The 19,063-nt window shown below is 28.2% G+C and overlaps 1 long non-coding RNA gene across 1 annotated transcript in view; it reads left to right on the forward strand.

The window, feature by feature from the left end:
• The window catches only part of LOC145270842 (uncharacterized), a 55,312-nt gene that overhangs the window by 11,603 nt on the left and 24,646 nt on the right, over positions 1-19,063 (forward strand). Inside the window, exon 2 of the long non-coding RNA XR_013865593.1 lies at positions 10,271-10,295. This is a non-coding gene — a long non-coding RNA (uncharacterized LOC145270842). The remainder of the gene's footprint in view (positions 1-10,270; positions 10,296-19,063) is intronic.

Here is a 19,063-nt window from a genome sequence, read left to right on the forward strand (position 1 = left end):
ATTTAAGATTATTTCTACATGTGAACTATACATTATTTAAGATTATTTCTACATGTGAACTATACATTATTTAAGATTATTTCTACATGTGAACTATACATTATTTAAGATTATTTCTACATGTGAACTATACATTATTTAAGATTATTTCTACATGTGAACTATACATTATTTAAGATTATTTCTACATGTGAACTATACATTATTTAAGATTATTTCTACATGTGAACTATACATTATTTAAGATTATTTCTACATGTGAACTATACATTATTTAATATTATTTCTACATGTGAACTATACATTATTTAAGATTATTTCACCATGTGAACTATACATTATTTAAGATTATTTCTACATGTGAACTATACATTATTTAAGATTATTTCTACATGTGAACTATACATTATTTAAGATTATTTCTACATGTGAACTATACATTATTTAAGATTATTTCTACATGTGAACTATACATTATTTAAGATTATTTCTACATGTGAACTATACATTATTTAAGATTATTTCTACATGTGAACTATACATTATTTAAGATTATTTCTACATGTGAACTATACATTATTTAAGATTATTTCTACATGTGAACTATACATTATTTAATATTATTTCTACATGTGAACTATACATTATTTAAGATTATTTCACCATGTGAACTATACATTATTTAAGATTATTTCTACATGTGAACTATACATTATTTAAGATTATTTCTACATGTGAACTATACATTATTTAAGATTATTTCTACATGTGAACTATACATTATTTAAGATTATTTCTACATGTGAACTATACATTATTTAAGATTATTTCTACATGTGAACTATACATTATTTAAGATTATTTCTACATGTGAACTATACATTATTTAACATTATTTCTACATGTGAACTATACATTATTTAATATTATTTCTACATGTGAACCATACATTATTTAAGATTATTTCTACATGTGAACCATACATTATTTAATATTATTTCTACATGTGAACTATACATTATTTAAGATTATTTCTACATGTGAACCATACATTATTTAATATTATTTCTACATGTGAACTATACATTATTTAAGATTATTTCTACATGTGAACTATACATTATTTAAGATTTTTTCTACATGTGAACCATACATTATTTAATATTATTTCTACATGTGAACTATACATTATTTAAGATTATTTCTACATGTGAACCATACATTATTTAAGATTATTTCTACATGTGAACTATACATTATTTAAGATTATTTCTACATGTGAACTATACATTATTTGAGATTATTTCTACATGTGAACTATACATTATTTAAGATTATTTCTACATGTGAACTATACATTATTTAAGATTATTTCTACATGTGAACTATACATTATTTAAGATTATTTCTACATGTGAACTATACATTATTTAAGATTATTTCTACATGTGAACCATACATTATTTAATATTATTTCTACATGTGAACTATACATTATTTAATATTATTTCTACATGTGAACTATACATTATTTAATATTATTTCTACATGTGAACTATACATTATTTAAGATTATTTATACATGTGAACTATACATTATTTAAGATTATTTCTACATGTGAACTATACATTATTTAAGATTATTTCTACATGTGAACTATACATTATTTAAGATTATTTCTACATGTGAACTATACATTATTTAAGATTATTTCTACATGTGAACTATACATTATTTAAGATTATTTCTACATGTGAACTATACATTATTTAAGATTATTTCTACATGTGAACTATACATTATTTAAGATTATTTCTACATGTGAACTATACATTATTTAAGATTATTTCTACATGTGAACTATACATTATTTAAGATTATTTCTACATGTGAACTATACATTATTTAAGATTATTTCTACATGTGAACTATACATTATTTAAGATTATTTCTACATGTGAACCATACATTATTTAATATTATTTCTACATGTGAACTATACATAATTTAAGATTATTTCTACATGTGAACTATACATTATTTAATATTATTTCTACATGTGAACTATACATTATTTAAGATTATTTCTACATGTGAACTATACATTATTTAAGATTATTTCTACATGTGAACTATACATTATTTAAGATTATTTCTACATGTGAACTATACATTATATAAGATTATTTCTACATGTGAACTATACATTATTTAAGATTATTTCTACATGTGAACTATACATTATTTAAGATTATTTCTACATGTGAACTATACATTATTTAAGATTATTTCTACATGTGAACTATACATTATTTAAGATTATTTCTACATGTGAACTATACATTATTTAAGATTATTTCTACATGTGAACTATACATTATTTAAGATTATTTCTACATGTGAACTATACATTATATAAGATTATTTCTACATGTGAACTATACATTATTTAAGATTATTTCTACATGTGAACTATACATTATTTAAGATTATTTCTACATGTGAACTATACATTATTTAAGATTATTTCTACATGTGAACTATACATTATTTAAGATTATTTCTACATGTGAACTATACATTATTTAAGATTATTTCTACATGTGAACTATACATTATTTAAGATTATTTCTACATGTGAACTATACATTATTTAAGATTATTTCTACATGTGAACTATACATTATTTAAGATTATTTCTACATGTGAACTATACATTATTTAAGATTATTTCTACATGTGAACTATACAGGAAATTGAGCAGCAAGCTGCATGTTTAGATTGCTGCATGTTAATAGAGCCAGGAAAGTAGAAAAAAGAAAGGAAATTCAAAAGTTTAGCAGTTCGAGATTAGAAACGATTAGAGTCGAAAGATTTTGGCATCAAGAGAGCTCTTTGCTGCCTGTCAAGTTGAGGGCATTCAGCCCGAAGGAGGGGCACACGTACTGAGTCAGTTAGACCAAATTTTATTAAAGTACTTGTAAAACAGGCAAAGGTATGCAACATTGCTGTGATAGGACAGAGGTTGACAATGCTGGACATATTAGATTGCATACTTTATTTTGAACCTGTCTTGGGGGATGAGATTAATAGCAAATAATGCTGGACATATTAGATTAGTTTAATCTGCTTCAATTTGACATTCTTCAACTTTAATGTATAGATTAGAAACTTCATTTAGAAGCTGTCTTGAAAGATGAGATTAATGGCAAATTAACTAACCCATGCATGGATGAATGTTGACGTTGTAGATATACAGGATACTGATATTTTTATAGCAACCTTAGCAATTTATTTGTTCCAAATCCTGGTGTCTGTGAATTTTATGCTGTGAAGTTTGAACTAATAGATATCAGCTAGCAATACCAGGCGAATAATAGAAGGCCGTCAAGAACAGAATATTTTAAATTGCTTCAATTTGACATTCTTCAACTTGAATAAATATGTTGTATAGAATCTGAATGTTCTTCACTTGACTGTTATCATAAAACATGTGATTCGAATTCTGCCATTGCTTTGGGAGGAGCAGCTTGTAAAGAATTCCACTATTCATTTGAAAACTTTTTATTTACTCAAGAGAGCTCTTTGCTGCCAGTCAAGTTGAGGGCATTCGTCCCGAGGGAGGGGCACACGTACTCTGAGTCAGTTAGATCAAATTTTATTAAAGTACTTGCTGTGATAGGACAGAGGTTGACAATGCTGGACATATTAGATTAGATACTTTATTTTGACCCTGTCTTGGGGGATGAGATTAATAGCAAATTAACCCAATACTTCATGCATGGATGAATGTTGGCACTGTAGATATACAGGATACTGATATTTGTGAATAGTTTTCTAGCACAATCGATGAGGCCACCTTTTTGCAGCAACCTTGGCAATGTATTTGTTCCAAATGCTGGTGCGTGTGAATTTTATGCCGTGAAGTTTGAACTAAGAGATATAAGCTAGCATACATTTACTTTTCCATTCTACTTCCAAAGGTATCAATAACATCAACCAAATAATAGAAGTAAAAATCATTTTGACTTAAACGTCGTCAACGACAGAGTATTTTAATCTGATTCAATTTGACATTCTTCAACTTTAATAAATATATTGTATAAAATCATTGACACTAAACGTTTTGAGTGTTCTTCACTTGACTGTTATAAAACATATGATTCGAATTCTGCCAATTACTGACAGCTTGTAAAGGATTCCACTCTTACCATGTTTCTGTTATTGTTAAATTATTCCCTTCCCAAGTACACAGTTTCCTTTCTTATAATTATTCCTTCATTTGAAAATCTTTTCAACCTGTTCCTGTTGTTATAATTTGATAACCTTGCCAAGAACATGTCTTTTCCCGTAAGGAATACTCATTCACTTTAAAAACTTTTTACTACTGTAATTTCATTCCCCTGCCCAGCACATGACTACCCCATAAAGATTATTTATTCACTTAAAAACCATTGTTACCATCCCATTTCATCTCACTATAAAAAGTCTATTAATTGACTCCCAGTTTTGTCAATCACAAACTATATAACAAACAGTCATTTCCAGCGATTAAATATAGTTTTACCCTTATTTGTTAATTTCTCTTTCACACAGTTGAAACATTTTTCGACATGCATTAGTAAACCTTTTTTAGTCAATTTTGCTTTAAACCTGCTGCAACTTATTGTTGGTGTGAAGGGACAGTAACTCCAATTGTGTTTTTTCATTTATATCTCATTTCATTTTTTAAAGGTAAATTTCAACTTGAATGTACAAGGAATGAATGCGATATAATTTGATTTAAGAAACATGTTTTATGTGGTTAAATACAATGACCCCACAACTCAATCTTCACTCTTCAATCCTGCAGTCCAATGCGCTTCTGACAGCAATTGATCTGTCAAACAAAAAAGACACCCTCTCTCCCAAATACAGGCTTTTTATAGGACAAAACCATCCAAAGTTATTTGCATACTCTTCCCATGATCTCTAGTCTATAAATAGACGCAGTGGCCATTCTCTTCTTCTTTCTTCTTTCACTCTCTGAAACGGGCGTTGCCAGTGGTAAAAGGTTTGCACGATTTTTTTTTTTTTTTTTTTTTTTTACTACGCGCCCCCATGATCATTAAAGATCATTCACATCTCATAATCCCGTGTCCAGATCGGCGCATTGCATTCTCTTTGCGGTCTCTGCATCGGCACCGGTTCATCTTCATCACTCCCTGGCTCAGTACCACCATCCTCATCACCTAAATGGACCACACGCCTTTAATCTAAAACATGTCGTGGCATTCCATTGACACTTAAGTTGTTTGGGGATTGCACTTCTGTTATCACTCCTCTTCCCCCTGCGTTGTGCATCGGGCATTAGGCGGTTTCACCCAAACTTCTTCTCCTATTTGGATTCTGGCTGGTCCTTGATCATTAATTTCCGGTGACATGTCTCTAGGATGCCTCCATTCGTAATTAAAGATTGCTCTATGTGGTACTGTGTCATCTCTTTGCCCGACCTTAGGGGACATGTTGTACCAAAATGTAGCCTCTTCAGGCGATATTCTTCCTCTCTCAGCTATTGCTTTCACGGTCCGATGATGTCGCTCCACAATGCCATTTCCTCCAGGTCTGTAGGCTGCCCTGTAATAACTTTTAATTTTCCATTTTTTTAGCATCGTCTGAAAGATTTCTGAGCGAAAAACAGTGCCATTGTCCATTATCACCTCCCTTACTAGACCTCGTTCAAGCATCACCTTTTCTAATTCAGTTGCAACTGCAGATGCGGCTTCCACTCGCAGTTTCTTCCATATCGCCAGTCTACTTGGCCCACAATCAATTATTGATAAGTACGCCCCCCCTCGGTAGTGTGCTATGTCAATAGCTAGTCTCGTCCAGTTCGTTAAAACTCCAATTTCCCCAGGATTATGTATATTTGGGGCAGGATCGATCGATTTACACCGAACACAGTTCTTTACTATCATCTGAATTTCTTCCCGTTTTACATTCGGATCCACTTGCCTCACCAAATATAATGTTCTCTCCACTCCCATGTGATGCATGTCATGCAACTCTTTAATTTCTCCAATTCCAAGACAGCATATCGGCGCCTCCTCTTTCTCAATTAACCACTGTTTATTTATCCGTGTTAGCGCATCTGCCTTGTTTCTTTAAGAAGGCACAAACACTGCTTTTATTTGCAGTTTTAATTCAGACATCAACTCTCTAAGCATCCCTAATCTCCGCTTTATTATCACTTCTCCGGCACCCTTTGTTCGTATTCTGCCACTCTCCTCCACAGTAGAGTTCACCCAACTGAGTACAGTGGCTGAATCAGTTCTTATTTCAATATTTGTCAGTCTCCATTTGATAGCTAAATTGACACCCTTTAGAACAGCATCTAATTCAGCTATGTTAATGTGATTAAAGTCATCACTTTTCCTCAGCCAAGTTGCATCTTCTGCCACCACACCGCCAATCTCGACAACCACGCCAGTTGCAACATTGCTTGCATCACACCACACAACTCCTTTGCTCACTTCAGGTATGTGCCAAGCGCCATTAACAGGGTCTTCTTTTTTCACCTCAGCTAGAACCTCCTGCATCACTTTCATGGTTTTGCAATCAACTTTTTCTTCCCAATCCATTCCATTTGCTCTTCTTTTCACATAACTGCATGCTAATCGCATCCATCCAGCAATTGGATAGTGCCCCAATAATTTACCACAGATCGAAAATAGCTCCCGCCTACTAATTTCTCCTCCCATCTCTGGGATCTCGTTGCCTCTCCTGAACATTAGTTCACCCATCTTATTTTTCATAAGCTTAAGGCCCAGTGCCGCTCCTCGGTCCAGGGATTCCGGAGATTTTGCTGCTAACCCAAACCCCTTCAAATGTTCCACAACTTCCTGTGTCGATATTTTCGTTACGTCTACCATTATATCATCAATGTATGAATCAGTGGCCTCTTTCGTCCTACTTCCTTTCTTTAATACTGTTTTTAAAATGGCTGCCATAATCTTTGGTGCGACATTAAGTCCGAATCCTAATCGTGTTAGGCAATAGGTTTTTCCTTTATAACAGACCAGCTGGTACTGCCATAGTTCCTTTGCCACATGTAGTTGCAGGTAGGCAGACTTAAGGTCCACTATTGCAGCCTCTCCTACCAACTGTCTCCACTTTCTTATCTTTTCATCACATACATCTATTATGTCGCTCCCTGTATGACACGCCACAAAACGGTTCAACTCACGAAAATCAAACACTGGCCTAACTTTCCCTTTTGTGGCATGAAATACTGCCATCAATGGCAACACGCCTTTTCTTTCTCCCTTCCATGGTAACAGAATACCATCTGATATCCATCTTTCCACCTCTTTCTCGAATTCTAATTTCTTATCGCCTTCCAGAGAGTTTTTATAATATTGGACTTTGTTCTGCAATACTGGAGGCTCTCCCTTCCATGTCCATCTTACTGTCCATTTATCTCCATCGAAGTTTGCTTCAAAGTCTTTATCCTCGATTTTACAAACATTCAGCTGATGGGCAGCCACGGCACATTGTATATCTCCAAACTTCACTTTGGCTTTCTTTCTAGTTACACCTCCCAGCTCATTAATCACGTCCATTCCAATTATGACGTTGATCTCATCAATGATGTGATTCATCAAGATTGCCCTCACCTTTACGTGCATTCCACAGACTTTTATCTCCACTTGTCTGGCTCCCTTACATTCTATATTCCTCCCATCAACTGCTTTCACTGTACCGCTCCTTCCATATCCCTTCAAAAGTTTGGAATTGATTAAAGTAGTGGTGCACCCGGTATCGACAAGTGCAGTCATTACAGAATCATTCACCTCTACTTCTATTATAGGAAGAGGCCAGTATCGCGCCTTCATTTCATTGCTAGGGTAACTTGCGGCGCAGAAGCTCCCCCTTGCCCGTTTCCCTGAATCTGAGGACAATATCTCGCAATGTGGCCAAATTTTCCATAATTGTAGCATGTTGCCCTGGCCCTAGGGATCTCTGTGCAATCTTTTTTTAGGTGCGGTCCTTGACATCTAAAGCACTGAAGGCTTGATTCTTTCTTTCCCTTATTAGTCTCATTAGTTTGTGCACTTGCGGCCAATGTCCGAGTTTCTACGACCCTTTTGCTGACTAAAAGCCGTGCAGTCGATATCAGTTTGCTGACATCCATTCTCTCTATGTTCGGTAGCTGCTGTAATGCCACAGATACATCGTCTGGGAATCCAGTTATGAATGCCAGTTTGGCTGTATGTTCCAGCCCTCTTCCCAGATATCCCGCCAGTCCAGCCAATCTTTTGATTTTATTAGCATAAACATCCACCGATTCTCCTGTCCACTTGAATCGTTGCAGTTTTTCGTATGCCTCAAAAGGCCCCTCAGTGAAGGCGGTCACGAGTCTCATCTCTATCAGTTCTGCATCTTCTTGTTCTGCATTATTCATCTCAAGATAGAGAGCGAGTGCATCTCCCTGCAAAAAAAGTGGAATAAAACTGGCAAGGTCTGGCACATGTTGAAGCTTAGCCACCAGTTTTACTTTCTTTATCTATCCGACTACATCACCTTCTCCACTAAAAGGTGGTATCACATCTTTTCCCAATCTCAACATCCCAGATTCCATGATCTGTTCTTAGCCGAAATAGCTTGTGGTTAAATACAATGACCCCACAACTCAATCTTCACTCTTCAATCCTGCAGTCCAATGCACTTCTGACAGCAATTGCTTCTGCCAAACAAAAAAGACACCCTCTCTCCCAAATACAGGCTTTTTATAGGACAAAACCGTCCAAAGTTATTTGCATACTCTTCCCATGATATCTAGTCTATAAATAGACGCAGTGGCCATTCTCTTCTTCTTCTTTCACTCTCTGAAGCGGGCGTTGCCAGTGGTAAAAGGTTTGCACGATTTTTTTTTATTTCTATCTGTAAATTATGAATTAAAATATGAACACAGATTCAACATTTATGACTAACAAGTGATTTTATGGTTTATATTATACTAAAATGAAGGCATGTTTTTGATGTGTTTACAGAAAAGCAATTATTGTCTTATTAGGTTGGTTTTCACCAAGGAATATCCTGCTGTGATTAAATTCTCATTAAAACATGATATTGCAGATGAATATGACGAAAAACTGATGACCTAACAACTGCATTTGATATGGTGAACCGCAAGTCCAAATGACTATAACGTGGAAATCGCCAGGATTATTCAATCACATCTGATTAAGAGTTAGTTTTTCTTTGAAACAGACAGAAAATAGAGCAATAGTAAAATAGTAATGACAAATGGACACCCAGCCCAAGGATCAGTGTTTATGCCTACCATTTTCGACATACAATTATTAACTTCAATACACAGATTCTTCTATGCAAATAATCTTTATCTGGCAACACAAGAATAAGACTTCAAAACAATTGAACAATCACTTTCAAACACTCAATGTTCTGACAGAGAACTACGGCATAATCACGTTGATACACTGATTCCAATTAGATCAGCTAAGTTAAACAACGTAGAGCCTTGTCAGTACTAAAATGAATGATCATTTATGAATTCCAGATGCTGACCAAAAAATAAATAATACAAGCCTAAGAATCAATGGAGCACTCACTAAGGTCAATACTATTACTACCAACCGTGTACAGCTTGTTGTTCTGGAATCTTTGAATATCTGAACAGGTCCTCAATGTTAAAATCCAAAACCAAATGATAAACCAATAGAAAACACTCTATGTGATGATCATAAGAGAGCCTTTAATCTGAAAGATCAAACCCCAAGACAGAGAATAAAACACATCAACAGTAACTGCAGAAATGACCAAGAATTTATGGATTGTAACCTCAACAATGGATTTAGTATTGGTATAATATATACAATCATGTTTACATGTGTATTGTTATGTGTTATGAAATAATTTTATTGCTTTTCATGGATCAACATTTCAAAATATTGAAATGACATTTAAATGTCCAAATAAGTTTTTTTAATTCAAAAAATGTAATTTGGTTCCAATTTATTCGTTCATTTAAAAATGTAAACAAAACATTACATTTACTTACAAAAGTATGTGATTGATTATAATATAATGATAATTCCAAAAATGTTTGTCTAAAATATTAATAACAGTATTTTATTACATTTGTATGGATTATTTCTTAAAGGTCTTTCTTTTCTGATTGTAAAACGATACCAGTTTTTAACCTTTAAACATTTTGCAGTATTTATTTTTTGGTTATTAAATATCGACTTTTCTTTTTTTTCACAGGTAAATCATCACAATACATAAAAATGTAAGTATAATCTCTGACTAATAATTTCAATTATTCATTTTTGTACTTTTGAAAACCAGTTTTTGTTTGGATGTAATTCAGTACTTTTTACTTCAGTTTAGAAATAGTTTAATCTTGACTTTCAAATTATTTAATTATTTTACCTTCCAACTAATACTTTAGATTTCCTGCTTATTATTTTCTTTTTTTCTATCAGTTTTTGTTTTAAGGAAATTCAATAGATTTATCTTGAATTAAAACACGCACTTTTAAAACAATCGATTGAACAACAAAGTAAAAACTCAGAAGGTCCAATTTGTTAATAAAAACATTTAAAATGTTTACAGGCTTTAGAAAATGTAAAAAATAAAAAACACAAGCATATAAATAACAAGATAAAATGTGGGAATAAAAAAAGGAAAAAAAGGAAAATGATCATTATGGTTTAACAAACAACAAAATAGTTTTCTCTTGAATTTTAAATGCGCCTTTTTAAAACAAGCAGAAGGGCCAATTTGTTAAAAGAAAATAAAAATATTCATAGGGGAAACAATGAAAAATCTCAAAAACAACAAAATAGTTTTAAAACAACCAGAATTTGTTAAAAGAAAATAAAAATTTTTATAGATTTAAAGAATATTACAGATAAAAGCTTGAAAGACAAGCATATAATTGAAAAGGCGAAACAATGAAAAATCTCAAAAACAACAAAATAGTTTTAAAACAACCAGAATTTGTTAAAAGAAAATAAAAATATTTATAGATTTAAAGAATATTACAGATAAAAGCTTGAAAGACAAGCATATAATTGAAAAGGCGAAACAATGAACAATCTCCAAAGCAACAAAATAGTTTTAAAACAACCAGAATTTGTTAAAAGAAAATAAAAATATTTATAGATTGAAAGAATATTACAGATAAAGGCTTGAAAGACAAGCCTATAATATAAAAGGCGAAACAATTAAAAATCTCAAAAAAAACAAAATAGTTTTAAAACAACCAGAATTTGTTAAAATAAAATAAAAATATTTATAGATTTAAAGAATATTACAGATAAAACCTTGAAAGACAAGCATATAATTGAAAAGGGGAAACAAGGAAAAATCTCAAAAACAACAAAATAGTTTTAAAACAACCAGAATTTGTTAAAAGAAAATAAAAATATTTATAGATTTAAAGAATATTACAGATAAAAGCTTGAAAGACAAGCATATAATTGAAAAGGGGAAACAATGAAAAATCTCAAAACAACAAAATAGTTTTAAAACAACCAGAATTTGTTAAAAGAAAATAAAAATATTTATAGATTTATAGAATATTACAGATAAAAGCTGGAAAGACAAGCATATAATTGAAAAGGTGAAACAATGAACAATCTCCAAAGCAACAAAATAGTTTTAACACAACCAGAATTTGTTAAAAGAAAATAAAAATATTTATAGATTAAAAGAATATTACAGATAAAAGCTGGAAAGACAAGCATATAATTGAAAAGGTGAAACAATGAACAATCTCCAAAGCAACAAAATAGTTTTAACACAACCAGAATTTGTTAAAAGAAAATAAACATATAGATTTAAAGAATATTACAGATAAAAGCTTGAAAGACAAGCATATAATTGAAAAGGCGAAACAATGAAAAATCTCAAAACCAACAAAATAGTTTTAAAACAACAAGAATTTGTTAAAAGAAAATAAAAATATTTATAGATTTAAAGAATATTACAGATAAAAGCTTGAAAGACAAGCATATAATTGAAAAGGGGAGACAATGAAAAATCTCAAAAACAACAAAATAGTTTTAAAACAACCAGAATTTGTTAAAAGAAAATAAAAATATTTATAGATTTATAGAATATTACAGATAAAAGCTTGAAAGACAAGCATATAATTCAAAAGGGGAAACAAGGAACAATCTCAAAAACAACAAAATAGTTTTAAAACAACCAGAATTGGTTAAAAGAAAATAAAAATATTTATAGATTTAAAGAATATTACAGATAAAAGCTTGAAAGACAAGCATATAATTGAAAATGGGAAACAATGAAAAATCTCAAAAACAACAAAATAGTTTTAAAACAACCAGAATTTTTTAAAAGAAAATAAAAATATTTATAGATTTAAAGAATATTACAGATAAAAGCTTGAAAGACAAGCATATAATTGAAAAGGGGAAACAATGAAAAATCTCAAAAAAAACAAAATAGTTTTAAAACAACCAGAATTTGTTAAAAGAAAATAAAAATATTTATAGATTTAAAGATTATTACAGATAAAAGCTTGAAAGACAAGCATATAATTGAAAAGGGGAAACAATGAAAAATCTCAAAAACAACAAAATAGTTTTAAAACAACCAGAATTTGTTAAAAGAAAATAAAAATATTTATAGATTTAAAGAATATTACAGATAAAAGCTTGAAAGACAAGCATATAATTGAAAAGGGGAAACAATGAAAAATCTCAAAAACAACAAAATAGTTTTAAAACAACCAGAATTTGTTAAAAGAAAATAAAAATATTTATAGATTTAATGAATATTACAGATAAAAGCTTGAAAGACAAGCATATAATTGAAAAGGGGAAACAATGAAAAATCTCAAAAACAACAAAATAGTTTTAAAACAACCAGAATTTGTTAAAAGAGAATAAAAATATTTATAGAATTTAAGAATATTACAGATAAAAGCTTGAAAGACAAGCATATAATTGAAAAGGCGAAACAATGAAAAATCTCAAAAACAACAAAATAGTTTTAAAACAACCAGAATTTGTTAAAAGAAAATAAAAATATTTATAGATTTAAAGAATATTACAGATAAAAGCTTGAAAGACAAGCATATAATTGAAAAGGCGAAACAATGAAAAATCTCAAAAAGCAACAAAATAGTTTTAAAACAACCAGAATTTGTTAAAAGAAAATAAAAATATTTATAGATTTAAAGAATATTACAGATAAAAGCTTGAAAGACAAGCATATAATTGAAAAGGGGAGACAATGAAAAATCTCAAAAACAACAAAATAGTTTTAAAACAACCAGAATTTGTTAAAAGAAAATAAAAATATTTATAGATTTAAAGAATATTACGGATAAAAGCTTGAAAGACAAGCATATAATTGAAAAGGGGAAACAATGAAAAATCTCAAAAACAACAAAATAGTTTTAAAACAACCAGAATTTGTTAAAAGAAAATAAAAATATTTATAGATTTAAAGAATATTACAGATAAAAGCTTGAAAGACAAGCATATAATTAAAAAGGGGAGACAATGAAAAATCTCAAAAACAACAAAATAGTTTTAAAACAACCAGAATTTGTTAAAAGAAAATAAAAATATTTATAGATTTAAAGAATATTACAGATAAAAGCTTGAAAGACAAGCATATAATTGAAAAGGGGAAACAATGAAAAATCTTCAAATCAACAAAATAGTTTTAAAACAACCAGAATTTGTTAAAAGAGAATAAAAATATTTATAGATTTAAAGAATATTACAGATAAAAGCTTGAAAGACAAGCATATAATTGAAAAGGCGAAACAATGACAAATCTCAAAAACAACAAAATAGTTTTAAAACAACCAGAATTTGTTAAAAGAAAATAAAAATATTTATAGATTTAAAGAATATTACAGATAAAAGCTTGAAAGACAAGCATATAATTGAAAAGGGGAGACAATGAAAAATCTCAAAAACAACAAAATAGTTTTAAAACAACCAGAATTTGTTAAAAGAAAATAAAATATTTATAGATTTAAAGAATATTACAGATAAAAGCTTGAAAGACAAGCATATAATTGAAAAGGGGAAACAATGAAAAATCTTCAAATCAACAAAATAGTTTTAAAACAACCAGAATTTGTTAAAAGAAAATAAAAATATTTATAGATTTAAAGAATATTACAGATAAAAGCTTGAAAGACAAGCATATAATTGAAAAGGGGAAACAATGAAAAATCTTCAAATCAACAAAATAGTTTTAAAACAACCAGAATTTGTTAAAAGAGAATAAAAATATTTATAGATTTAAAGAATATTACAGATAAAAGCTTGAAAGACAAGCATATAATTGAAAAGGCGAAACAATTAAAAATCTCAAAAACAACAAAATAGTTTTAAAACAACCAGAATTTGTTAAAAGAAAATAAAAATATTTATAGATTTAAAGAATATTACAGATAAAAGCTTGAAAGACAAGCATATAATTGAAAAGGCGAAACAATGAAAAATCTCAAAAAGCAACAAAATAGTTTTAAAACAACCAGAATTTGTTAAAAGAAAATAAAAATATTTATAGATTTAAAGAATATTACAGATAAAAGCTTGAAAGACAAGCATATAATTGAAAAGGGGAGACAATGAAAAATCTCAAAAACAACAAAATAGTTTTAAAACAACCAGAATTTGTTAAAAGAAAATAAAAATATTTATAGATTTAATGAATATTACAGATAAAAGCTTGAAAGACAAGCATATAATTGAAAAGGGGAAACAATGAAAAATCTCAAAAACAACAAAATAGTTTTAAAACAACCAGAATTTGTTAAAAGAAAATAAAAATATTTATAGATTTAAAGAATATTACGGATAAAAGCTTGAAAGACAAGCATATAATTGAAAAGGGGAGACAATGAAAAATCTCAAAAACAACAAAATAGTTTTAAAACAACCAGAATTTGTTAAAAGAAAATAAAAATATTTATAGATTTAAAGAATATTACAGATAAAAGCTTTAAAGACAAGCATATAATTGAAAAGGGGAGACAATGAAAAATCTCAAAAACAACAAAATAGTTTTAAAACAACCAGAATTTGTTAAAAGAAAATAAAAATATTTATAGATTTAAAGAATATTACAGATAAAAGCTTGAAAGACAAGCATATAATTGAAAAGGGGAAACAATGAAAAATCTCAAAAACAACAAAATAGTTTTAAAACAACCAGAATTTGTTAAAATAAAATAAAAATATTTATGGATTTAAAGATTATTACAGATAAAAGCTTGAAAGACAAGCATATAATTGAAAAGGGGAAACAATGAAAAATCTCAAAAAGCAACAAAATAGTTTTAAAACAACCAGAATTTGTTAAAAGAAAATAAAAATATTTATAGATTAAAAGAATATTACAGATAAAAGCTGGAAAGACAAGCATATAATTGAAAAGGTGAAACAATGAACAATCTCCAAAGCAACAAAATAGTTAAAACACAACCAGAATTTGTTAAAAGAAAATAAACATATAGATTTAAAGAATATTACAGATAAAAGCTTGAAAGACAAGCATATAATTGAAAAGGCGAAACAATGAAAAATCTCAAAACCAACAAAATAGTTTTAAAACAACCAGACTTTGTTAAAAGAGAATAAAAATATTTATAGATTTAAAGAATATTACAGATAAAAGCTTGAAAGACAAGCATATAATTGAAAAGGGGAAACAATGAAAAATCTCAAAAACAACAAAATAGTTTTAAAACAACCAGAATTTGTTAAAAGAAAATAAAAATATTTATAGATTTATAGAATATTACAGATAAAAGCTTGAAAGACAAGCATATAATTCAAAAGGGGAAACAAGGAACAATCTCAAAAACAAGAAAATAGTTTTAAAACAACCAGAATTGGTTAAAAGAAAACAAAAATAGTTATAGATTTAAAGAATATTACAGATAAAAGCTTGAAAGACAAGCATATAATTGAAAATGGGAAACAATGAAAAATCTCAAAAACAACAAAATAGTTTTAAAACAACCAGAATTTTTTAAAAGAAAATAAAAATATTTATAGATTTAAAGAATATTACAGATAAAAGCTTGAAAGACAAGCATATAATTGAAAAGGGGAAACAATGAAAAATCTCAAAAACAACAAAATAGTTTTAAAACAACCAGAATTTGTTAAAAGAAAATAAAAATATTTATAGATTTAAAGATTATTACAGATAAAAGCTTGAAAGACAAGCATATAATTGAAAAGGGGAAACAATGAAAAATCTCAAAAACAACAAAATAGTTTTAAAACAACCAGAATTTTTTAAAAGAAAATAAAAATATTTATAGATTTAAAGAATATTACAGATAAAAGCTTGAAAGACAAGCATATAATTGAAAAGGGGAAACAATGAAAAATCTTCAAATCAACAAAATAGTTTTAAAACAACCAGAATTTTTTAAAAGAAAATAAAAATATTTATAGATTTAAAGAATATTACAGATAAAAGCTTGAAAGACAAGCATATAATTGAAAAGGGGAAACAATGAAAAATCTCAAAAACAACAAAATAGTTTTAAAACAACCAGAATTTGTTAAAAGAAAATAAAAATATTTATAGATTTAATGAATATTACAGATAAAAGCTTGAAAGACAAGCATATAATTGAAAAGGGGAAACAATGAAAAATCTCAAAAACAACAAAATAGTTTTAAAACAACCAGAATTTGTTAAAAGAGAATAAAAATATTTATAGAATTTAAGAATATTACAGATAAAAGCTTGAAAGACAAGCATATAATTGAAAAGGCGAAACAATGAAAAATCTCAAAAACAACAAAATAGTTTTAAAACAACCAGAATTTGTTAAAAGAAAATAAAAATATTTATAGATTTAAAGAATATTACAGATAAAAGCTTGAAAGACAAGCATATAATTGAAAAGGCGAAACAATGAAAAATCTCAAAAAGCAACAAAATAGTTTTAAAACAACCAGAATTTGTTAAAAGAAAATAAAAATATTTATAGATTTAAAGAATATTACAGATAAAAGCTTGAAAGACAAGCATATAATTGAAAAGGGGAGACAATGAAAAATCTCAAAAACAACAAAATAGTTTTAAAACAACCAGAATTTGTTAAAAGAAAATAAAAATATTTATAGATTTAATGAGTATTACAGATAAAAGCTTGAAAGACAAGCATATAATTGAAAAGGAGAAACAACGAAAAATCTCAAAAACAACAAAATAGTTTTAAAACAACCAGAATTTGTTAAAAGAAAATAAAAATATTTATAGATTGAAAGAATATTACAGATAAAGGCTTGAAAGACAAGCCTATAATATAAAAGGCGAAACAATTAAAAATCTCAAAAAAAACAAAATAGTTTTAAAACAACCAGAATTTGTTAAAATAAAATAAAAATATTTATAGATTTAAAGAATATTACAGATAAAACCTTGAAAGACAAGCATATAATTGAAAAGGGGAAACAAGGAAAAATCTCAAAAACAACAAAATAGTTTTAAAACAACCAGAATTTGTTAAAAGAAAATAAAAATATTTATAGATTTAAAGAATATTACAGATAAAACTTGAAAGACAAGCATATAATTGAAAAGGCGAAACAATGAAGAATCTCAAAAACAACAAAATAGTTTTTAAACAACCAGAATTTGTTAAAAGAAAATAAAAATATTTATAGATTTAAAGAATATTACAGATAAAAGCTTGAAAGACAAGCATATAATTGAAAAGGGGAAACAATGAAAAATCTCAAAAACAACAAAATAGTTTTAAAACAACCAGAATTTGTTAAAAGAAAATAAAAATATTTATAGATTTATAGAATATTACAGATAAAAGCTGGAAAGACAAGCATATAATTGAAAAGGTGAAACAATGAACAATCTCCAAAGCAACAAAATAGTTTTAACACAACCAGAATTTGTTAAAAGAAAATAAAAATATTTATAGATTAAAAGAATATTACAGATAAAAGCTGGAAAGACAAGCATATAATTGAAAAGGTGAAACAATGAACAATCTCCAAAGCAACAAAATAGTTTTAACACAACCAGAATTTGTTAAAAGAAAATAAACATATAGATTTAAAGAATATTACAGATAAAAGCTTGAAAGACAAGCATATAATTGAAAAGGGGAAACAATGAAAAATCTCAAAAACAACAAAATAGTTTTAAAACAACCAGAATTTGTTAAAAGAAAATAAAAATATTTATAGATTTATAGAATATTACAGATAAAAGCTTGAAAGACAAGCATATAATTCAAAAGGGGAAACAAGGAACAATCTCAAAAACAACAAAATAGTTTTAAAACAACCAGAATTGGTTAAAAGAAAATAAAAATATTTATAGATTTAAAGAATATTACAGATAAAAGCTTGAAAGACAAGCATATAATTGAAAATGGGAAACAATGAAAAATCTCAAAAACAACAAAATAGTTTTAAAACAACCAGAATTTTTTAAAAGAAAATAAAAATATTTATAGATTTAAAGAATATTACAGATAAAAGCTTGAAAGACAAGCATATAATTGAAAAGGGGAAACAATGAAAAATCTCAAAAAAAACAAAATAGTTTTAAAACAACCAGAATTTGTTAAAAGAAAATAAAAATATTTATAGATTTAAAGATTATTACAGATAAAAGCTTGAAAGACAAGCATATAATTGAAAAGGGGAAACAATGAAAAATCTCAAAAACAACAAAATAGTTTTAAAACAACCAGAATTTGTTAAAAGAAAATAAAAATATTTATAGATTTAAAGAATATTACAGATAAAACTTGAAAGACAAGCATATAATTGAAAAGGCGAAACAAGGAAAAATCTCAAAAACAACAAAATAGTTTTAAAACAACCAGAATTTGTTAAAAGAAAATAAAAATATTTATAGATTAAAAGAATATTACAGATAAAAGCTGGAAAGACAAGCATATAATTGAAAAGGTAAAACAATGAACAATCTCCAAAGCAACAAAATAGTTTTAACACAACCAGAATTTGTTAAAAGAAAATAAACATATAGATTTAAAGAATATTACAG

Source organism: Euprymna scolopes, chromosome 46 (assembly GCF_053919585.1).
Source record: "Euprymna scolopes isolate OS-2025 chromosome 46, ASM5391958v1, whole genome shotgun sequence".
NCBI classification, from domain to species: Eukaryota; Metazoa; Mollusca; class Cephalopoda; order Sepiida; family Sepiolidae; genus Euprymna; species Euprymna scolopes.